Source organism: Lissotriton helveticus, chromosome 5_1 (genome assembly GCF_964261635.1).
Source record: "Lissotriton helveticus chromosome 5_1, aLisHel1.1, whole genome shotgun sequence".
Taxonomy (NCBI): Eukaryota; Metazoa; Chordata; class Amphibia; order Caudata; family Salamandridae; genus Lissotriton; species Lissotriton helveticus.
Genome location: NC_136065.1, coordinates 940,592,097 through 940,617,300, shown reverse-complemented (window position 1 = coordinate 940,617,300; position 25,204 = coordinate 940,592,097).

The following is a 25,204-nucleotide window of genomic DNA, read 5'->3' as shown; positions in this document are numbered from 1 at the left end:
AGTAAATGATGGGAGTACTAACACCACTGTCCATTGCAAACTAACGGCAGAAAATAGCACTTTATACTTTAAAAGAAGGCACCCCAAGAATTTGAAAGAAAGTAATCCATACAGTGAAACCTTGAGACTGAAACGGATCTGCAGCCAGGAACAAGAAGTTGAAGTACAGGTAATGAGAATCAATAATAGGTTCCATAAGAGGGGCTATGATTCAAGAACTTTGAATATTGTGATATCTAAATCTACCAATATAACTAGGAACCAGTTATTGTATCCTAACACTAGAAGGGAAAAAGGTAATTCTGTAACTAGATTCATCACGTCCTATAACTCTGTCTCCCAAGGGCTCCCAGATAATGAGAAACCACTGGAAACTGATGAAAAGTGACACAGTGATAGGGAGATATCTGCCACCAGTTCCTCCAGTAAGTTATAGAAAAGGGAGGATGCTGGGAGACAGTCTAACACACAGCTACTTTGTCAGAAAACGTAAGTTGGACACTTGGTTATCTGTCACAAGTTTTTTTTTTATGTAATCATTGTAAAGAGTGCAAGTTGACCAAACATGTATTGAGGTTTCAGACCTCTGATGGCCAAAAAAGAAGAGTTCATGGTTTCTATAATTGCAACATGGATTATTGTGTATATGTTCTGTCATGCCCCTGCCCCCTTTTATATGTGCAAAAACAATTGATGGACAGAATGCAGAACAATGTCATACTTTCACCCCAGTACAGAGATCTGGGCCTAAATCCATCGTTTTTTTGCACTCCACACCACCCCAGGTCAGACATGCCCATTATGCAAATCAGCATTGACCCTGTGCCTCATGGGAACAGTCCAGCCCGAACTGCCAAGCCATGTCTTTCCTGGACCGGAATCAAGCATCCAAGGACCGGTTTCTGGCTATCAGCCTTCATCAGCCTGGATAGCTTGACTCCAGTGGTGTGGAGAGCATGGGACTCACGTCTGAGCATACCCATCCCACTCGGGGTGACAAATGCAAAAACAACAATTGATGGACAGAATGCAGAACAATGTCATACTTTCACCCCAGTACAGAGATCTGGGCCTAAATCAATCGTTTTTTTTGCACTACACACCACCCCAGGTCAGACATGGCCATTATGCAAATCAGCCTTGACCCTGTGCCTTATGGGAACAGTCCAGCCCGAACTGCCAAGCCATGTCTTTCCTGGACCGGAATCAAGCATCCAAGGACCGGTTTCTGGCTATCAGCCTTCATCAGCATGGATAGCTTGACTCCAGTGGTGTGGAGAGCATGGGACTCACGTCTGAGCATACCCATCCCACTCGGGGTGACAAATGCAAAAACAACAATTGATGGACAGAATGCAGAACAATGTCATACTTTCACCCCAGTACAGAGATCTGGGCCTAAATCCATCATTTTGTTGCACTCCACACCACCCCAGGTCAGACATGGCCATTATGCAAATCAGCCTTGACCCTGTGCCTCATGGGAACAGTCCAGCCCGAACTGCCAAGCCATGTCTTTCCTGGACCGGAATCAAGCATCCAAGGACCGGTTTCTGGCTATCAGCCTGGATAGCTTGACTCCAGTGGTGTGGAGAGCATGGGACTCACGTCTGTGCATACCCATCCCACTCGGGGTGACAAATGCAAAAACAACAATTGATGGACAGAATGCAGAACAATGTCATACTTTCACCCCAGTACAGAGATCTGGGCCTAAATCCATCGTTTTTTTGCACTCCACACCACCCCAGGTCAGACATGGCCATTATGCAAATCAGCCTTGACCCTGTGCCTCATGGGAACAGTCCAGCCCGAACTGCCAAGCCATGTCTTTCCTGGACCGGAATCAAGCATCCAAGGACCGGTTTCTGGCTATCAGCCTTCATCAGCCTGGATAGCTTGACTCCAGTGGTGTGGAGAGCATGGGACTCACGTCTGAGCATACCCATCCCACTCGGGGTGACAAATGCAAAAACAACCATTGATGGACAGAATGCAGAACAATGTCATACTTTCACCCCAGTACAGAGATCTGGGCCTAAATCCATCGTTTTTTTGCACTCCACACCACCCCAGGTCAGACATGGCCATTATGCAAATCAGCCTTGACCCTGTGCCTCATGGGAACAGTCCAGCCCGAACTGCCAAGCCATGTCTTTCCTGGACCGGAATCAAGCATCCAAGGACCGGTTTCTGGCTATCAGCCTTCATCAGCCTGGATAGCTTGACTCCAGTGGTGTGGAGAGCATGGGACTCACGTCTGAGCATACCCATCCCACTCGGGGTGACAAATGCAAAAACAACCATTGATGGACAGAATGCAGAACAATGTCATACTTTCACCCCAGTACAGAGATCTGGGCCTACATCCATCGTTTTTTTGCACTCCACACCACCCCAGGTCAGACATGGCCATTATGCAAATCAGCCTTGACCCTGTGCCTCATGGGAACAGTCCAGCCCGAACTGCCAAGCCATGTCTTTCCTGGACTGGAATCAAGCATCCAAGGACCGGTTTCGGGCTACAAGCCTTCATCAGCCTGGATAGCTTGACTCCAGTGGTGTGGAGAGCATGGGACTCACGTCTGAGCATACCCATCCCACTCGGGGTGACAAATGCAAAAACAACAATTGATGGACAGAATGCAGAACACTGTCATACTTTCACCCCAGTACAGAGATCTGGGCCTAAATCCATCATTTTGTTGCACTCCACACCACCCCAGGTCAGACATGGCCATTATGCAAATCAGCCTTGACCCTGTGCCTCATGGGAACAGTCCAGCCCGAACTGCCAAGCCATGTCTTTCCTGGACCGGAATCAAGCATCCAAGGACCGGTTTCTGGCTATCAGCCTTCATCAGCATGGATAGCTTGACTCCAGTGGTGTGGAGAGCATGGGACTCACGTCTGAGCATACCCATCCCACTCGGGGTGACAAATGCAAAAACAACAATTGATGGACAGAATGCAGAACAATGTCATACTTTCACCCCAGTACAGAGATCTGGGCCTAAATCCATCATTTTGTTGCACTCCACACCACCCCAGGTCAGACATGGCCATTATGCAAATCAGCCTTGACCCTGTGCCTCATGGGAACAGTCCAGCCCGAACTGCCAAGCCATGTCTTTCCTGGACCGGAATCAAGCATCCAAGGACCGGTTTCTGGCTATCAGCCTGGATAGCTTGACTCCAGTGGTGTGGAGAGCATGGGACTCACGTCTGTGCATACCCATCCCACTCGGGGTGACAAATGCAAAAACAACAATTGATGGACAGAATGCAGAACAATGTCATACTTTCACCCCAGTACAGAGATCTGGGCCTAAATCCATCGTTTTTTTGCACTCCACACCACCCCAGGTCAGACATGGCCATTATGCAAATCAGCCTTGACCCTGTGCCTCATGGGAACAGTCCAGCCCGAACTGCCAAGCCATGTCTTTCCTGGACCGGAATCAAGCATCCAAGGACCGGTTTCTGGCTATCAGCCTTCATCAGCCTGGATAGCTTGACTCCAGTGGTGTGGAGAGCATGGGACTCACGTCTGAGCATACCCATCCCACTCGGGGTGACAAATGCAAAAACAACCATTGATGGACAGAATGCAGAACAATGTCATACTTTCACCCCAGTACAGAGATCTGGGCCTAAATCCATCGTTTTTTTGCACTCCACACCACCCCAGGTCAGACATGGCCATTATGCAAATCAGCCTTGACCCTGTGCCTCATGGGAACAGTCCAGCCCGAACTGCCAAGCCATGTCTTTCCTGGACCGGAATCAAGCATCCAAGGACCGGTTTCTGGCTATCAGCCTTCATCAGCCTGGATAGCTTGACTCCAGTGGTGTGGAGAGCATGGGACTCACGTCTGAGCATACCCATCCCACTCGGGGTGACAAATGCAAAAACAACCATTGATGGACAGAATGCAGAACAATGTCATACTTTCACCCCAGTACAGAGATCTGGGCCTACATCCATCGTTTTTTTGCACTCCACACCACCCCAGGTCAGACATGGCCATTATGCAAATCAGCCTTGACCCTGTGCCTCATGGGAACAGTCCAGCCCGAACTGCCAAGCCATGTCTTTCCTGGACTGGAATCAAGCATCCAAGGACCGGTTTCGGGCTACAAGCCTTCATCAGCCTGGATAGCTTGACTCCAGTGGTGTGGAGAGCATGGGACTCACGTCTGAGCATACCCATCCCACTCGGGGTGACAAATGCAAAAACAACAATTGATGGACAGAATGCAGAACACTGTCATACTTTCACCCCAGTACAGAGATCTGGGCCTAAATCCATCATTTTGTTGCACTCCACACCACCCCAGGTCAGACATGGCCATTATGCAAATCAGCCTTGACCCTGTGCCTCATGGGAACAGTCCAGCCCGAACTGCCAAGTCATGTCTTTCCTGGACCGGAATCAAGCATCCAAGGACCGGTTTCTGGCTATCAGCCTTCATCAGCCTGGATAGCTTGACTCCAGTGGTGTGGAGAGCATGGGACTCACATCTGTGCATACCCATCCCACTCGGGGTGACAAATGCAAAAACAACAATTGATGGACAGAATGCAGAACAATGTCATACTTTCACCCCAGTACAGAGATCTGGGCCTAAATCCATCGTTTTTTTGCACTCCACACCACCCCAGGTCAGACATGGCCATTATGAAAATCAGCCTTGACCCTGTACCTCATGGGAACAGTCCAGCCCGAACTGCCAAGCCATGTCTTTCCTGGACCGGAATCAAGCATCCAAGGACCGGTTTCTGGCTATCAGCCTTCATCAGCCTGGATAGCTTGACTCCAGTGGTGTGGAGAGCATGGGACTCACGTCTTAGCATACCCATCCCACTCGGGGTGACAAATGCAAAAACAACAATTGATGGACAGAATGCAGAACAATGTCATACTTTCACCCCAGTACAGAGATCTGGGCCTAAATCCATCGTTTTTTTGCACTCCACACCATCCCAGGTCAGACATGGCCATTATGCAAAACAGCCTTGACCCTGTGCCTCATGGGAACAGTCCAGCTCGAACTGCCAAGCCATGTCTTTCCTGGACCGGAATCAAGCATCCAAGGACTGGTTTCTGGCTATCAGCCTTCATCAGCCTGGATAGCTTGACTCCAGTGGTGTGGAGAGCATGGGACTCACGTCTGAGCATACCCATCTCACTCGGGGTGACAAATGCAAAAACAACAATTGATGGACAGAATGCAGAACAATGTCATACTTTCACCCCAGTACAGAGATCTGGGCCTAAATCAATCGTTTTTTTGCACTCCACACCACCCCAGGTCAGACATGGCCATTATGCAAATCAGCCTTGACCCTGTGCCTTATGGGAACAGTCCAGCCCGAACTGCCAAGCCATGTCTTTCCTGGACCGGAATCAAGCATCCAAGGACCGGTTTCTGGCTATCAGCCTTCATCAGCCTGGATAGCTTGACTCCAGTGGTGTGGAGAGCATGGGACTCACGTCTGAGCATACCCATCCCACTCGGGGTGACAAATGCAAAAACAACCATTGATGGACAGAATGCAGAACAATGTCATACTTTCACCCCAGTACAGAGATCTGGGCCTAAATCCATCGTTTTTTTGCACTCCACACCACCCCAGGTCAGACATGGCCATTATGCAAATCAGCCTTGACCCTGTGCCTCATGGGAACAGTCCAGCCCGAACTGCCAAGCCATGTCTTTCCTGGACCGGAATCAAGCATCCAAGGACCGGTTTCTGGCTATCAGCCTTCATCAGCCTGGATAGCTTGACTCCAGTGGTGTGAAGAGCATGGGACTCACGTCTGAGCATACCCATCCCACTCGGGGTGACAAATGCAAAAACAACCATTGATGGACAGAATGCAGAACAATGTCATACTTTCACCCCAGTACAGAGATCTGGGCCTACATCCATCGTTTTTTTGCACTCCACACCACCCCAGGTCAGACATGGCCATTATGCAAATCAGCCTTGACCCTGTGCCTCATGTGAACAGTCCAGCCCGAACTGCCAAGCCATGTCTTTCCTGGACTGGAATCAAGCATCCAAGGACCGGTTTCTGGCTACAAGCCTTCATCAGCCTGGATAGCTTGACTCCAGTGGTGTGGAGAGCATGGGACTCACGTCTGAGCATACCCATCCCACTCGGGGTGACAAATGCAAAAACAACAATTGATGGACAGAATGCAGAACACTGTCATACTTTCACCCCAGTACAGAGATCTGGGCCTAAATCCATCATTTTGTTGCACTCCACACCACCCCAGGTCAGACATGGCCATTATGCAAATCAGCCTTGACCCTGTGCCTCATGGGAACAGTCCAGCCCGAACTGCCAAGTCATGTCTTTCCTTGACCGGAATCAAGCATCCAAGGACCGGTTTCTGGCTATCAGCCTTCATCAGCCTGGATAGCTTGACTCCAGTGGTGTGGAGAGCATGGGACCCACGTCTGTGCATACCCATCCCACTCGGGGTGACAAATGCAAAAACAACAATTGATGGACAGAATGCAGAACAATGTCATACTTTCACCCCAGTACAGAGATCTGGGCCTAAATCCATCGTTTTTTTGCACTCCACACCACCCCAGGTCAGACATGGCCATTATGAAAATCAGCCTTGACCCTGTGCCTCATGGGAACAGTCCAGCCCGAACTGCCAAGCCATGTCTTTCCTGGACCGGAATCAAGCATCCAAGGACCGGTTTCTGGCTATCAGCCTTCATCAGCCTGGATAGCTTGACTCCAGTGGTGTGGAGAGCATGGGACTCACGTCTTAGCATACCCATCCCACTCGGGGTGACAAATGCAAAAACAACAATTGATGGACAGAATGCAGAACAATGTCATACTTTCACCCCAGTACAGAGATCTGGGCCTAAATCCATCGTTTTTTTGCACTCCACACCATCCCAGGTCAGACATGGCCATTATGCAAAACAGCCTTGACCCTGTGCCTCATGGGAACAGTCCAGCTCGAACTGCCAAGCCATGTCTTTCCTGGACCAGAATCAAGCATCCAAGGACTGGTTTCTGGCTATCAGCCTTCATCAGCCTGGATAGCTTGACTCCAGTGGTGTGGAGAGCATGGGACTCACGTCTGAGCATACCCATCTCACTCGGGGTGACAAATGCAAAAACAACAATTGATGGACAGAATGCAGAACAATGTCATACTTTCACCCCAGTACAGAGATCTGGGCCTAAATCAATCGTTTTTTTTGCACTCCACACCACCCCAGGTCAGACATGGCCATTATGTAAATCAGCCTTGACCCTGTGCCTTATGGGAACAGTCCAGCCCGAACTGCCAAGCCATGTCTTTCCTGGACCGGAATCAAGCATCCAAGGACCGGTTTCTGGCTATCAGCCTTCATCAGCCTGGATAGCTTGACTCCAGTGGTGTGGAGAGCATGGGACTCACGTCTGAGCATACCCATCCCACTCGGGGTGACAAATGCAAAAACAACCATTGATGGACAGAATGCAGAACAATGTCATACTTTCACCCCAGTACAGAGATCTGGGCCTAAATTTATCGTTTTTTTGCACTCCACACCACCCCAGGTCAGACATGGCCATTATGCAAATCAGCCTTGACCCTGTGCCTCATGGGAACAGTCCAGCCCGAACTGCCAAGCCATGTCTTTCCTGGACCGGAATCAAGCATCCAAGGACCGGTTTCTGGCTATCAGCCTTCATCAGCCTGGATAGCTTGACTCCAGTGGTGTGAAGAGCATGGGACTCACGTCTGAGCATACCCATCACACTCGAGGTGACAAATGCAAAAACAACAATTGATGGACAGAATGCAGAACAATGTCATACTTTCACCCCAGTACAGAGATCTGGGCCTAAATCCATCATTTTGTTGCACTCCACACCACCCCAGGTCAGACATGGCCATTATGCAAATCAGCCTTGACCCTGTGCCTCATGGGAACAGTCCAGCCCGAACTGCCAAGCCATGTCTTTCCTGGACCGGAATCAAGCATCCAAGGACCGGTTTCTGGCTATCAGCCTTCATCAGCCTGGATAGCTTGACTCCAGTGGTGTGGAGAGCATGGGACTCACGTCTGTGCATACCCATCCCACTCGGGGTGACAAATGCAAAAACAACAATTGATGGACAGAATGCAGAACAATGTCATACTTTCACCCCAGTACAGAGATCTGGGCCTAAATCCATCGTTTTTTTGCACTCCACCCCACCCCAGGTCAGACATGGCCATTATGAAAATCAGCCTTGACCCTGTGCCTCATGGGAACAGTCCAGCCCGAACTGCCAAGCCATATCTTTCCTGGACCGGAATCAAGCATCCAAGGACCGGTTTCTGGCTATCAGCCTTCATCAGCCTGGATAGCTTGACTCCAGTGGTGTGGAGAGCATGGGACTCACGTCTAAGCATACCCATCCCACTCGGGGTGACAAATGCAAAAACAACAATTGATGGACAGAATGCAGAACAATGTCATACTTTCACCCCAGTACAGAGATCTGGGCCTAAATCCATCGTTTTTTTGCACTCCACACCATCCCAGGTCAGACATGGCCATTATGCAAAACAGCCTTGACCCTGTGCCTCATGGGAACAGTCCAGCCCGAACTGCCAAGCCATGTCTTTCCTGGACCGGAATCAAGCATCCAAGGACTGGTTTCTGGCTATCAGCCTTCATCAGCCTGGATAGCTTGACTCCAGTGGTGTGGAGAGCATGGGACTCACGTCTGAGCATACCCATCCCACTCGGGGTGACAAATGCAAAAACAATTGATGGACAGAATGCAGACCAATGTCATACTTTCACCCCAGTACAGAGATCTGGGCCTAAATCCATCGTTTTTTTGCACTCCACACCACCCCAGGTCAGACATGGCCATTATGCAAATCAGCCTTGACCCTGTGCCCCCGAGTGGGCTGGGTATGCTCAGACGTGAGTCCCAGGCTCTCCACACCACTGGAGTCAAGCTATCCAGGCTGATGAAGGCTGATAGCCAGAAACCGGTCCTTGGATGCTTGATTCCGGTCTGGGAAAGACATGGCTTGGTAGTTTGGACTGGACTGTTCCCATGAGGCACAGGGTCAGAGCTGATTTGCATATAGCCAGTGTCTAACCCAGGGTGGTGTGGAGTGCAAAAAAACGATGGATTTAGGCCCAGATCCTTGTACTGGGGTGAATGTATGACATTGTTCTACATTCTGTCCATCAACTGTGTTTTTTGCAATTTTCACTCCGAGTGGGCTGGGTATGCTCAGACGTGAGTTCCAGGCTCTCCACACCACTGGAGTCAAGCTATCCAGGCTGATGAAGGCTGATAGCCAGAAACCGGTCCTTGGATGCTTGATTCCGGTCTGGGAAAGACATGGCTTGGTAGTTCGGACTGGACTGTTCCCATGAGGCACAGGGTCAGAGCTGATTTGCATATAGCCAGTGTCTAACCCAGGGTGGTGTGGAGTGCAAAAAAACGATGGATTGAGGCCCAGATCCTTGTACTGGGGTGAATGTATGAAATTGTTCTACATTCTGTCCATCAACTGTGTGTTTTGCAATTTTCACCCCGAGTGGGCTGGGTATGCTCAGACGTGAGTCCCAGGCTCTCCACACCACTGGAGTCACACTATCCAGGCTGATGAAGGCTGATAGCCAGAAACCGGTCCTTGGATGCTTGATTCCGGTCTGGGAAAGACATGGCTTGGTAGTTCGGACTGGACTGTTCCCATGAGGCACAGGGTCAGAGCTGATTTGCATATAGCCAGTGTCTAACCCAGGGTGGTGTGGAGTGCAAAAAAATGATGGATTTAGGCCCAGATCCTTGTACTGGGGTGAATGTATGACATTGTTCTACATTCTGTCCATCAACTGTGTTTTTTGCAATTTTCACCCCGAGTGGGCTGGGTATGCTCAGACGTGAGTCCCAGGCTCTCCACACCACTGGAGTCAAGCTATCCAGGCTGATGAAGGCTGATAGCCAGAAACCGGTCCTTGGATGCTTGATTCCGGTCTGGGAAAGACATGGCTTGGTAGTTCGGACTGGACTGTTCCCATGAGGCACAGGGTCAGAGCTGATTTGCATATAGCCAGTGTCTAACCCAGGGTGGTGTGGAGTGCAAAAAAACGATGGATTTAGGCCCAGATCCTTGTACTGGGGTGAATGTATGACATTGTTCTACATTCTGTCCATCAACTGTGTTTTTTGCAATTTTCACCCCGAGTGGGCTGGGTATGCTCAGACGTGAGTCCCAGGCTCTCCACACCACTGGAGTCAAGCTATCCAGGCTGATGAAGGCTGATAGCCAGAAAACGGTCCTTGGATGCTTGATTCCGGTCTGGGAAAGACATGGCTTGGTAGTTCGGACTGGACTGTTCCCATGAGGCACAGGGTCAGAGCTGATTTGCATATAGCCAGTGTCTAACCCAGGGTGGTGTGGAGTGCAAAAAAACGATGGATTTAGGCCCAGATCCTTGTACTGGGGTGAATGTATGACATTGTTCTACATTCTGTCCATCAACTGTGTTTTTTGCAATTTTCACCCCGAGTGGGCTGGGTTTGCTCAGACGTGAGTCCCAGGCTCTCCACACCACTGGAGTCAAGCTATCCAGGCTGATGAAGGCTGATAGCCAGAAACCGGTCCTTGGATGCTTGATTCCGGTCTGGGAAAGACATGGCTTGGTAGTTCGGATTGGACTGTTCCCATGAGGCACAGGGTCAGAGCTGATTTGCATATAGCCCGTGTCTAACCCAGGGTGGTGTGGAGTGCAAAAAAACGATGGATTTAGGCCCAGATCCTTGTACTGGGGTGAATGTATGACATTGTTCTACATTCTGTCCATCAACTGTGTTTTTTGCAATTTTCACCCCGAGTGGGCTGGGTATGCTCAGACGTGAGTCCCAGGCTCTCCACACCACTGGAGTCAAGCTATCCAGGCTGATGAAGGCTGATAGCCAGAAACCGGTCCTTGGATGCTTGATTCCGGTCTGGGAAAGACATGGCTTGGTAGTTCGGACTGGACTGTTCCCATGAGGCACAGGGTCAGAGCTGATTTGCATATAGCCAGTGTCTACCCCAGGGTGGTGTGGAGTGCAAAAAAACGATGGATTTAGGCCCAGATCATTGGACTGGGGTGAATGTATGACATTGTTCTACATTCTGTCCATCAACTGTGTTTTTTGCAATTTTCACCCCGAGTGGGCTGGGTATGCTCAGACGTGAGTCCCAGGCTCTCCACACCACTGGAGTCAAGCTATCCAGGCTGATGAAGGCTGATAGCCAGAAACCGGTCCTTGGATGCTTGATTCCGGTCTGGGAAAGACATGACTTGGTAGTTCGGACTGGACTGTTCCCATGAGGCACAGGGTCAGAGCTGATTTGCACATAGCCAGTGTCTAACCCAGGGTGGTGTGGAGTGCAAAAAAATGGTGGATTTAGGCCCAGATCCTTGTACTGGGGTGAATGTATGACATTGTTCTACATTCTGTCCATCAACTGTGTTTTTTGCAATTTTCACCCCGAGTGGGCTGGGTATGCTCAGACGTGAGTCCCAGGCTCTCCACACCACTGGAGTCAAGCTATCCAGGTTGATGAAGGCTGATAGCCAGAAACCGGTCCTTGGATGCTTGATTCCGGTCTGGGAAAGACATGGCTTGGTAGTTCGGACTGGACTGTTCTCATGAGGCACAGGGTCAGAGCTGATTTGCATATAGCCAGTGTCTAACCCAGGGTGGTATGGAGTGCAAAAAAATGATGGATTTAGGCCCAGATCCCTGTACTGGGGTGAATGTATGACATTGTTCTACATTCTGTCCATCAACTGTGTTTTTTGCAATTTTCACCCCGAGTGGGCTGGGTTTGCTCAGACGTGAGTCCCAGGCTCTCCACACCACTGGAGTCAAGCTATCCAGGCTGATGAAGCCTGATAGCCATAAACCGGTCCTTGGATGCTTGATTCCGGTCTGGGAAAGACATGGCTTGGTAGTTCGGATTGGACTGTTCCCATGAGGCACAGGGTCAGAGCTGATTTGCATATAGCCCGTGTCTAACCCAGGGTGGTGTGGAGTGCAAAAAAACGATGGATTTAGGCCCAGATCCTTGTACTGGGGTGAATGTATGACATTGTTCTACATTCTGTCCATCAACTGTGTTTTTTGCAATTTTCACCCCGAGTGGGCTGGGTATGCTCAGACGTGAGTCCCAGGCTCTCCACACCACTGGAGTCAAGCTATCCAGGCTGATGAAGGCTGATAGCCAGAAACCGGTCCTTGGATGCTTGATTCCGGTCTGGGAAAGACATGGCTTGGTAGTTCGGACTGGACTGTTCCCATGAGGCACAGGGTCAGAGCTGATTTGCATATAGCCAGTGTCTACCCCAGGGTGGTGTGGAGTGCAAAAAAACGATGGATTTAGGCCCAGATCCTTGGACTGGGGTGAATGTATGACATTGTTCTACATTCTGTCCATCAACTGTGTTTTTTGCAATTTTCACCCCGAGTGGGCTGGGTATGCTCAGACGTGAGTCCCAGGCTCTCCACACCACTGGAGTCAAGCTATCCAGGCTGATGAAGGCTGATAGCCAGAAACCGGTCCTTGGATGCTTGATTCCGGTCTGGGAAAGACATGGCTTGGTAGTTCGGACTGGACTGTTCCCATGAGGCACAGGGTCAGAGCTGATTTGCACATAGCCAGTGTCTAACCCAGGGTGGTGTGGAGTGCAAAAAAACGGTGGATTTAGGCCCAGATCCTTGTACTGGGGTGAATGTATGACGTTCTACATTCTGTCCATCAACTGTGTTTTTTGCAATTTTCACCCCGAGTGGGCTGGGTATGCTCAGACGTGAGTCCCAGGCTTTCCACACCACTGGAGTCAAGCTATCCAGGTTGATGAAGGCTGATAGCCAGAAACCGGTCCTTGGATGCTTGATTCCGGTCTGGGAAAGACATGGCTTGGTAGTTCGGACTGGACTGTTCCCATGAGGCACAGGGTCAGAGCTGATTTGCATATAGCCAGTGTCTAACCCAGGGTGGTGTGGAGTGCAAAAAAACAATGGATTTATGCCCAGATCCTTGTACTGGGGTGAATGTATGACATTCTTCTACATTCTGTCCATCAACTGTTTTTTTTGCCCTTTTCTATGTGGGCAGTACTCTATCTCCCCTGAAAAAACGTATTTTGTAGCATCAACGGGCTATAAGAAACCATGACTTTACCTACTCAGTGGCCAGGCACTTTCGCAGCCACCATGAGAGTGATCATGGACTGCTGAATTACTTTGCAATAGACCCAGTTGCCCCAAATATAAGAGGCTGGAATAGGGTGAACAATCTTAGATGCCTCAAGTCCAGGTATATCCTGGACTTACATACTAAATTCCGGCGGGCTTAAACAGGGATGAAGAGCTAGAAGTCCATTTGGGGTGATTCCATTGATACACCCAATACATGCTGTCTTAGAGTAGTCCCTGCCTGGGTTACAAAGTACATGGATTAGGAACTGCACTTTGCCCCCACATGTAATTAATTTGCTGCTGACACCTCTCTTAACAGTATTTATGCATATACCGATTACATGAACAGCTTGATAGATGAATTTATTAACATTTTGTAATTATATATTTGTAAGTATTTGTATTTTAGAAATAACCCTCTCCCTATTTTTGATATGGATTCCAATATGTTTGAGACATGATGATCATTGGAGATATATAATTGGTGGTAGTGGTTTTATTCTCATGATATTTATAGAATTGAGATATATACATGTGTTTTTATCATTGTAAAGCTGTAAAAAACGGTGTCCATTTCATATTGTATGTAAGTCTTACTTTGTCATTTTAAGATAATAACTAGCTGTGATTGAATAGGGCACTGGCCCAAGAGACTATTTGTTTAATTGAGACCTCCTAGTTCCCAGGTCTATATCCTGTACACTGGAAAGTAAGGTATACAGAAGTGTGTTATACTTATGTTTTGTATTAAATTAATAAAGAATATATATATATATATATATATATATATTGTCACAACCTCCGTCTGGTGAAGCCGCCGCTCCACCACTACCAATTTCGTAGCAGCTCCTCGTCGAGGACGAAAAAGAACAAACCCTTCTTGGTTGAATTCAGTGGTTTTATTTCATAAAGTTAACCCAGCAAGTCCGCATGACGCGTTTCGCCTCTAACACGAGGCTTGGTCACATGATATATATATAAAAGAGAAGACTTCAGCAACGTTGATGTCTTTTATGTGTATGACAAAATGTACCTTTAAAAAAAGAAACGGCCAGATGGCCAGTGTATATTTGATAAAGGCTAGGACCAGCCGAAACGCGGCAGGGAGCTGACACGCTGCTAAATTAAATAAATAAGTATTTCTTACCCCCGTCTGTAGTGCCCACTGTGTTCTCGTGCTGCGAGAGGTTTGAGTTCATATATACAAATATATATATATATATATATATATATATATATAAATGTATATATATGTATATATGTATTCACTGAAAAAACCATAGGTTTCACACCAGTTATAGTTAGCTGGAAATTGTACTCGCACAAAACCATTGAAATTCCCACGTTATAGTTAGTTGGACTCACTATAACTTGCGCGTGCAATGCACTGCTGATGACGTCACATATTACATCACTCATGACATGGTCAGTGACATCACTTATGACATCACTGATGACACCATCCAGTGAATGTGTGTCTTGCTGAAAAATAAATATGTGTTATATATGTAATTTTGGTTCTAGCAAATGTTCCTCAACTTGAATCAGGGCATACAGAGAACACTTCGTCTTTGATAAATAAATCACTCCACTGGTTATCAAAGAATATGGCATTTAAACCAGGAGGCAGGGATCAGCTGGCACAGGAAGTAGTAAAAGCTAGAAGGGTTGCATGGATCGGGGGTGGCATTAAAAAGTTCAAGGGGGACTGCGTGGTGCTGCACTTCTCAGATCCTGAGGTTCTACCAAGCATTCTAGCTAATATATATCCCCCTCAGCGTAGATCAACTGAAATAGTGCCACTAACGTTGGATTTCTTTTATATAAAAAAGGGAATTATTCTAAATCCAACATTACTAAAAACAAAATGGAACCCTGTAATAAGAAAAGCCAAAATCCCTGAACACGCCAATAATTGGGGAATTGCAACAGAAAATAGGTTCTTGGCCCTTTCGGGCCTAAGTCAATGTGATTGACTGGAAAAAACAATGACCATAGGGAAATCAAAGAAGGTCATAAAGGCTAAACACAGAAACATTAGCATCCCAACAACATTAGGATTGGACTGTTGCGAGGGACAGACTTCTGACCCTAGGGATTATGCCTCTAATGTAGTAAATAATAAATCATTAGCTGATTATAGTAGTACTAATGTTGTTGTACCTAGTTCTCTATCCCGTCCGTTTTCCCATAATCTGACTATTCCCCTAAAAAAGAGGAGTGTGGAAAGTGGAGGTAGCATTAAGTTTCTATCATGGAATATTGCGGGTATCCTACATAAAATAGAGACCCCAGACTGGTGTGAGTTCATTGACCGCTACGATATTGTGTTGCTACAGGAAACATGGTCAGTGTCACCAGTCTTTCGACAGGGCTTTTTGAATTTTTATGTGCCCGCGAAAAAGAATACTAAGGGACGCCCTTCAGGGGGTCTACTCATATGGATACGCCAATCCCTGCAATGTACAATCAAGCACACCCATATTATCAATAGTGACTTATTCTCTATTGTGCTTAATTGGGGCGATGGCCACAAGATGGCAATATATAATATTTATGCAAGGGGAACTCAAGGGGGCACATCTTCTGATATAATAGGTGCCTTAGATAATGATTTAGAGATGCTAGCTACCCAGTATATCATCTTGGTGGGAGGAGACCTAAATACAACATTTGAACCTCTAGGCTGTGAGGATAGTGATCTGACTCAAGAGGAAGATACTAAGTGGGGAATTCCCCAGTTAGATCTTCCGATGGTAACAAAGTGGACGGAAGTAGCTGTCCAGACTAAAAGTTTATGCCTATCCAGAGGACTGAGGGCTGCCAACGGCCGCACCCTTTCTGACCTACAGGGTAGGCATACCTTTGATAACCTAAGATCGAGTAGTAGAATAGACTATATCTTGGTAGATGTTAGAGGCTGGAATAAAGTTGTCGATATGCAGGTTATCCCCAGGTTGGAGAGCGATCACAACCCCTTGTCATTGCTATTCAACATAGAACAAAAAGCAACCTGTGAAAATTTAGCTAGGAACCTGACGACCTTAGATGTTGTTCCAACCAACAATCTCCGCCATATTAGATGGATAACTTTAGTAGATAATTTAGAGGCTAGGCAGGCGCTCGAGGGGCTAGTCATTGATGAAGTAACCAGACTACAGGTTTTAACGAATGATATAAATTTTAAATCATGGATTGAAGAGTCTCAGCCAAAGTTTTTTGCTAATATACAGAAGCTATTCTTCAAAACAACCAAGAAGAGTAAAGATATTGGACCACCCATAAAAAGGGGCTGGTATGATCAATCTTGCAGAATTGCAAGACAAAATCTTAGTTTAGCATTAAGATCTAAAGTAGGAGTTTTGAATGCTAGGGACAAATATAGGAAAATTCAGATCCAGGCAAAAAAGCGGTGGGATGAGAATCTTTGGCTGGACCTGAAGAAAGCATGTGCTGAGAAACACCAGAAAGAGTTTTGGGCCATACTAAAGTGGGGATCAGGGGGCATAGCAGACTGTCCAAAAAATCATGTACCAAAGGAGTCCTGGGTGGACTTTTTCAAACCTCAATATGCAGACAACTCAGGGTCGCATATTGATCTCCCCATAGAAAGGGTATTTTTTACTAATGAATTATTCACAATGAAAGATGTACAGGAGGCAATGGATGGAGTGACCAGAGGTAGGGCGCCAGGTATTGATGGAATACCGGCGGATGTTTTCTTAGCGGACAGAGAAAGCTGGTGTAAATACTTTGTGTGGCTTGGAAATGCCATTGCGCAGGGGGCAAAGATACCAGCAACATGGAAAGGCGCGGAAATAATACCAGTCTACAAAAAGGGGGATAAGGCTTTACCAAGTAATTATAGGCCCATCAGTCTCATTGATTGCGCCCAAAAACTGATGGGCAGGATGGTACAAAACAAGATACAAGCCTGGATAGTCGATAAGGACATCCTTTCCCCATACCAAGCTGGTTTTCGCCCCTTAACTTCCTCTGTCGATCAGGTATTCCACTTTTTAACCATATACTGGAAAAATGTCACCCTGCTAAAAGGTCCCCTTTTCGCTGTCTTTGTTGACCTTGAGTCAGCTTTTGACCTGGTCCCTCGACAAAAACTTTGGACTGTCTTAAGGGAACTAGGAATAAGCCCCGAACTATTGACTTTGCTTGTAAGGCTGCATGAGAACAACTATGCCCGGATTAGGTGGGGTGCCCAGGGCGATGTCACGGAATCCTTCCCTGTCGAGAGAGGTGTGAGACAGGGTTGTGTCCTGGCCCCCACCTTATTCTCTCTCTACATCAATGGCATAGTTGACTTCTTGAAGCAATCTCCGACGGATGCTCCACTATTAGATGGGAAACTAGTCCCAGTACTAATGTTTGCAGACGACACCTTGCTGGTCTCGCGGACCCCTAGCGGCCTACAAAAGACATTAAACGCCTTTGGTGAGTTCTGTCGGATTCGGGGCTTGGAAATAAACACATCTAAGTCTAAATTTATGAATTTGAATCCTTCTATGAAATTCAAGGGGAAAATGGTTTACAACGGGGCTTATTTGGAAGAAGTGGATGCTTTTATCTACCTAGGCATCTCTTTAAATGCTAATATGAACTGGAGATCACATATGGACTTGGTAGTGCTAAAATTCAATCAGCTGGCAGGGGCAATAGCCCAAAAACATAAATCTTCATACACCAAACCAATTCAGCCCATATTGGAGATTTATGGCATGAAAGTTCTGGGTGCATGCCTCTACGGTTCAGAATTATGGGGTTTTTCCAATTTGAACACCTTAGCAGTTGCTGAGAACAAATTCTTACGGCGCTTAATTGGTGCTCCTCAGAGTACTCCCTCGACCCCACTCCATTACGATCTTGGGAGGAAAAGGGTCGAGGATATGGCCAGACTGCGTCCCCTTCTGTTTTGGAGGCGCATAAAAACTACTCCTGAGTTGAGCCATTACGCAGCTGCCCTCTTGGATGTTGATAATTCTGATACCTTTCACAAAGTACTTTGGCTTAAAGAAGTGAGGACATTACTCCAAAAGTTGCACCTTGAACACTTATGGTCTGCAGTAGACCCAGACGATTTTCCGTCTAAGATTATGTTGAAAAAATTGTACTGGGACATGATAAACAATGCTGCATTGACTTCTGATCAATCATCTGCCTTGACATCCCAGTTCTTGGAAGTTAAAACAATCCCGAAATTTGAACAGTTTTGGGATTTGATCTCCAAGCCCCTAGATAGGAAACTGTATTTCCAGTTTAGAATTGGCTCTTTACCCTTAAATGCTTTCACAGCCAATTGGTGTCCGGATAATGTAAATACTTGTTTTTACTGTAAAATTCATGTAGAAGATATCCCACATTTTCTATTTGTATGCCCCTTATATGCTGCCCCAAGGAATAGATGGTTGAAGCCTGCTTGCAGAAATTTGGGCACTAGGAAATGTTTGGACGCCTTAAGGATTTTAAGATCAAACTGTGCCCCTAATCTTGCAATTGCAGTGGCTAAATACATGGGGTGGGCATGGATAATACGCACGCGCACTTTAAAACTCCTATGAACTAATGAATTACTAGACCCTGTGATTTAAACTTTGTGCTGTGTCTCTATTTTAAAAATGATTATTTTTTGTCTTATTCGCCAACAAAGTATAAACTGCTTAGAATTTAATATTTTTTTATTTCTAGACTAGTATTTATATTTGTATAGCTTAGGGATATGCTTTTATGACAATGTTGTCGAATAAAGTATTTTAAACTAGTATATGTAAAAGTTGATGGAAGAATAAATGTTTAAATAAGTGTTTACATGGATGTTTTTTTAAAAAATTGATTGGTTAACTGGTTTATTAAGTGTATCTTAGTGAATACATATATTAGAGAGTAATGTTTAAATATTTAAATATATGTATTAGTGTTTCACTTTGTGTATAAGTGGCTGCATGGGTTGGTGAGTAGCTACACGTGTATGTATATGGGTTATTAGATGTTTTTCTTAGTATGAGTATGAGTGTTTGTATGGTTTGGTGGGGGTATTACTTAGCACATACATGCATGAATGACTGACTCTTCTTTGTATGTGTTTTGAAGACAGCATATGTGCAGGACTGTATGGGTGGATGAGTTTGTATATGTGTGTGTTAGTGAGTGAATGACTGTCTCACTAGTGTTTTTATCAGTAACTACATATGTTTTAATCTAGTATATGTGAATATTGATGTATATAAGTGAGTATATGTGAGAGTGAGGGATTGTAAGAGTTCCTGTTTAAATTAGTATGTGTTTCTATAAGTGATTGTTTAAGAGAGTAAGTATGTGTAAGTTTCCTTAGAAGTAAAGTGGTAGTGTGTGTATAGCTGTATATGCAAATAAATGGATGTTCAATAGTTTATTTACATGTGTGAGTATGTGTGAGAGTATCTTTTGGATGACTGTCGGTGTGTAAGAGGATGTATAGGTGTATCACTACATATGATGAGTGAGTATATGTATGAGTGACTATATAGAACTGTTGGTGAATGAGTGGATGTGTATATAGATGGTGGAATTATTGAATTGGTTGTTGTAACTGGTATGGGTATCTCCATTTTTTTGAAAATGTTAGTTTCTATTTTTGAATGTGTTTCAAGGGTTACATTACAGTGAAAGGAGGTCTGTCACAAGGATGGTGTCATCAGTGATGTCATAAGTGATGTCACTGACCATGTCATGAGTGATGTAATATGTGACGTCATCAGCAGTGCATTGCACGCGCAAGTTATAGTGAGTCCAACTAACTATAACGTGGGAATTTCAATGGTTTTGTGCGAGTAAAATTTCCAGCTAACTATAACTGGTGTGAAACCTATGTTTTTTTCAGTGAATTTAATAGGTTTTTTAAATGCTAATTCCTAACTATAACTGGTGTGAAACCTATGGTTTTTTCAGTGAATTTCATAGGTTTTTTAATAGCTAATTTCTATTTTATAATGAATCCTATATTGTATATTTATGTAATACCATTTTTTTTGTAATTTATTTCAAAACATTTTTTTTTTGCCCTGGAGCGCTCCCAGTGCGTGTACTGGTGAGCGCACCGGGAAGCGCAGTCTTCCGGCGCGCCCCGGTGCGCGTACCGGTGAGCGTCCCGTTAGCGCTATTGCCGCAAACGAAAACAACATTGTGACGTATCGCGTAGCCGCGACGCCGTGCGTCATAAGACACGTATCGCGTAGCCGCGAGATGCGTCTTATGACGCACGGCGTAAGCGCACCCGGAAGCGCCCGAGCGCATACGATCGCGCAACGTAAGCGCCCCGACGCGCTTACGCTACGCGCCCTGGGGCGCGCCCCCGGGCGCGTAGCGTAAGCGCGTCGGGTCATGTGACCTAAAAATAACACTTTTCATTGGTTCCCACCAGTTTTTTTAACAAAGAATGAAATCCCCACCCATTTCCTTCACTTCTTCTTTCACTTTTGTGACTGCAAGACCTGCCTTTTTGCTGTCGGATCTTTGTGGGAATAAAATCTTGGATTATCATGGCTGCCAGACCATCCAGCAGTGAAGATGACTCCAATGAATTTCTTGATGAAAAGGCTCCTCAGCCGAAAGTAAAAGAACACTTTATTTGGAAGTTTTTTTCTATTCCTGATGACCAGAAAAAAGTAAATGCTCCAAAAGTGGAGTGCAGGATTTGTCACACTGTCCTGTCACGGGGTGACCCCACTAAGAAATATTCATTTGGTAACTCCACAATGATTCGCCATGTGGAGAGGAGTCACCCCCAGAATTTTGCCCGGGAAAGTGTCAGGGCTCTGGCACGAGAGGCTCCCAGTGATGGGGCCTCTACTTCAACCGGAGGACAAACTGCATCAGGGAGGGAGCAATCACAAGAGCAGATTCCCAACATCCAGCCTGCTTTTAATAAAGGCGTTATTAAATGCAGATATTGCGATAAGTTACTTTGCTATGGGGAACAAAGTGTTCTGATCATGGTTTGAGCATTGGATAACCATCGCTGCCGTTTCCAGCCCTAATTTTGTTTTGTTTTTTTGCTCCTGTTGAGCAGTTTCCCATTCCCTGTTTTTGTTTTTGTTCTAAAAAAAGAAAAAAACTACCTCCAATTCTCATCAAAGAGCTCTGTTCTTAAAAAAATGAAAAAGAGTAAGTGAAATGACATAATTGTGAAAGTTTCAAATATATTTATTTAATCATGCAGACCCATGGTACGCTCCCCTCGCGAATTTTTTTTTTCCCGCGGCCCTTTTATAGCCCCACATCAAACCTAGGGAGTCAGGGGGGGTCTACCCAGCCCCCTTATGGTCATTTCCCCCTTTATTTTTACCACCTCTTGTGTCTCGATCCTACCGAGACACAAGATGGCGGCCGCTCCGGACTGTTTGGATTGTTGACAGACACCCGAGAGCCAATCAGCTTTCCGCTCGCGTACTCGGGTAGCGCGCCGGGTGCGCTCCCCGGTGCGCGTACCGGGGCGCGCTTATAGATATATATATCTTTTTTTTAACCTAAATTACTCAAAATCCTCTGGAGCACATATCTTGAGACATAGCAAAGGCACATCGGGCTACCAGTCCCTACAGTTTTGCCAAGTTTGATGGGAATCCATTCAGCCGTTCGGGCTAAAAGTGAGTCCAACCGCCCTATGGAAATTAACATGGAGAAAACACGTTTTGGGACCCCCCTTTTATCTTGGCCCCCGCTTGACGAATCCCCCCCAAACTTTCAGGGAAAGAGCAGAGCGGAGCGGGCCATCTAATTTGAGAAATTCGCGAACATTCGTCCACAGGCGCCAAAGTTATTCCAAATACAATGTACTAACACTGACGAAGCCTGCAAAGGCGAAACGCGTCTGTTGTGGTGAGGGGGGGTTTGGTGTAATACATTTTTTAACTGGATACCAGCGTGCCAGCCACTTTTTTCTAAAACCAACATATGGACATAGGAATGTGCAGTTATATATATATATATATATATATATATATATATATATATATTGTCAAACAAAGTGCCCGAAAGCTTTTGAAAGCGCACTCTTAGCAAGCTGTACCTTCCGGTCATTTTTTCAAAGCATAGGCTGGCGCTGATATAGTTCTGGTTATTTTAATAGACCTGACGCGTTTCATGGCTGCTGCCAATCATCAGAGGTCGCTTTGTAGAAGACTCATGTAGGCAGTTCTGGTTCTTTTAATTGGTTCTTTTCATGCCACGCCCTCAGTGGGCCGTTCAATGTTCGATGTTCCAAATTGCATGCTGGTTGCGGTAGTTCCATCCAGAGACATAATCTTTCCAGAAAATCAGAGCGAGCATTTGCGCTGCAGTTCGCCCAACCGTATTTTCTGGGCCCACTATGGGTGAAGATATGCTTAAAAAATCAAGACAAACATGCAGGACCTACTATAGGAAAGATTATGTCTCTGGATGGAACTACCGCAACCAGCATGCAATTTGGAACATCGAACATTGAACGGCCCACTGAGGGCGTGGCATGAAAAGAACCAATTAAAAGAACCAGAACTGCCTACATGAGTCTTCTACAAAGCGACCTCTGATGATTGGCAGCAGCCATGAAACGCGTCAGGTCTATTAAAATAACCAGAACTATATCAGCGCCAGCCTATGCTTTGAAAAAATGACCGGAAGGTACAGCTTGCTAAGAGTGCGCTTTCAAAAGCTTTCGGGCACTTTGTTTGACAATTAATCACGCGGCAGCCCTGTCGCGGAAAGCGCACCGTCCTGACACCCCCAAGGAAGCCGTGTTCGGAACCGGATCCGGACCAATACGGTTGGGCGAACTGCAGCGCAAATGCTCGCTCTGATTTTCTGGGCCCACTATGGGTGAAGATATGCTTAAAAAATCAAGACAAACATGCAGGACCTACTATAGGAAAGATTATGTCTCTGGATGGAACTACCGCAACCAGCATGCAATTTGGAACATCGAACATTGAACGGCCCACTGAGGGCGTGGCATGAAAAGAACCAATTAAAAGAACCAGAACTGCCTACATGAGTCTTCTACAAAGCGACCTCTGATGATTGGCAGCAGCCATGAAACGCGTCAGGTCTATTAAAATAACCAGAACTATATCAGCGCCAGCCTATGCTTTGAAAAAATGACCGGAAGGTACAGCTTGCTAAGAGTGCGCTTTCAAAAGCTTTCGGGCACTTTGTTTGACAATTAATCACGCGGCAGCCCTGTCGCGGAAAGCGCACCGTCCTGACACCCCCAAGGAAGCCGTGTTCGGAACCGGATCCGGACCAATACGGTTGGGCGAACTGCAGCGCAAATGCTCGCTCTGATTTTCTGGGCCCACTATGGGTGAAGATATGCTTAAAAAATCAAGACAAACATGCAGGACCTACTATAGGAAAGATTATGTCTCTGGATGGAACTACCGCAACCAGCATGCAATTTGGAACATCGAACATTGAACGGCCCACTGAGGGCGTGGCATGAAAAGAACCAATTAAAAGAACCAGAACTGCCTACATGAGTCTTCTACAAAGCGACCTCTGATGATTGGCAGCAGCCATGAAACGCGTCAGGTCTATTAAAATAACCAGAACTATATCAGCGCCAGCCTATGCTTTGAAAAAATGACCGGAAGGTACAGCTTGCTAAGAGTGCGCTTTCAAAAGCTTTCGGGCACTTTGTTTGACAATTAATCACGCGGCAGCCCTGTCGCGGAAAGCGCACCGTCCTGACACCCCCAAGGAAGCCGTGTTCGGAACCGGATCCGGACCAATACGGTTGGGCGAACTGCAGCGCAAATGCTCGCTCTGATTTTCTGGGCCCACTATGGGTGAAGATATGCTTAAAAAATCAAGACAAACATGCAGGACCTACTATAGGAAAGATTATGTCTCTGGATGGAACTACCGCAACCAGCATGCAATTTGGAACATCGAACATTGAACGGCCCACTGAGGGCGTGGCATGAAAAGAACCAATTAAAAGAACCAGAACTGCCTACATGAGTCTTCTACAAAGCGACCTCTGATGATTGGCAGCAGCCATGAAACGCGTCAGGTCTATTAAAATAACCAGAACTATATCAGCGCCAGCCTATGCTTTGAAAAAATGACCGGAAGGTACAGCTTGCTAAGAGTGCGCTTTCAAAAGCTTTCGGGCACTTTGTTTGACAATTAATCACGCGGCAGCCCTGTCGCGGAAAGCGCACCGTCCTGACACCCCCAAGGAAGCCGTGTTCGGAACCGGATCCGGACCAATACGGTTGGGCGAACTGCAGCGCAAATGCTCGCTCTGATTTTCTGGGCCCACTATGGGTGAAGATATGCTTAAAAAATCAAGACAAACATGCAGGACCTACTATAGGAAAGATTATGTCTCTGGATGGAACTACCGCAACCAGCATGCAATTTGGAACATCGAACATTGAACGGCCCACTGAGGGCGTGGCATGAAAAGAACCAATTAAAAGAACCAGAACTGCCTACATGAGTCTTCTACAAAGCGACCTCTGATGATTGGCAGCAGCCATGAAACGCGTCAGGTCTATTAAAATAACCAGAACTATATCAGCGCCAGCCTATGCTTTGAAAAAATGACCGGAAGGTACAGCTTGCTAAGAGTGCGCTTTCAAAAGCTTTCGGGCACTTTGTTTGACAATTAATCACGCGGCAGCCCTGTCGCGGAAAGCGCACCGTCCTGACACCCCCAAGGAAGCCGTGTTCGGAACCGGATCCGGACCAATACGGTTGGGCGAACTGCAGCGCAAATGCTCGCTCTGATTTTCTGGGCCCACTATGGGTGAAGATATGCTTAAAAAATCAAGACAAACATGCAGGACCTACTATAGGAAAGATTATGTCTCTGGATGGAACTACCGCAACCAGCATGCAATTTGGAACATCGAACATTGAACGGCCCACTGAGGGCGTGGCATGAAAAGAACCAATTAAAAGAACCAGAACTGCCTACATGAGT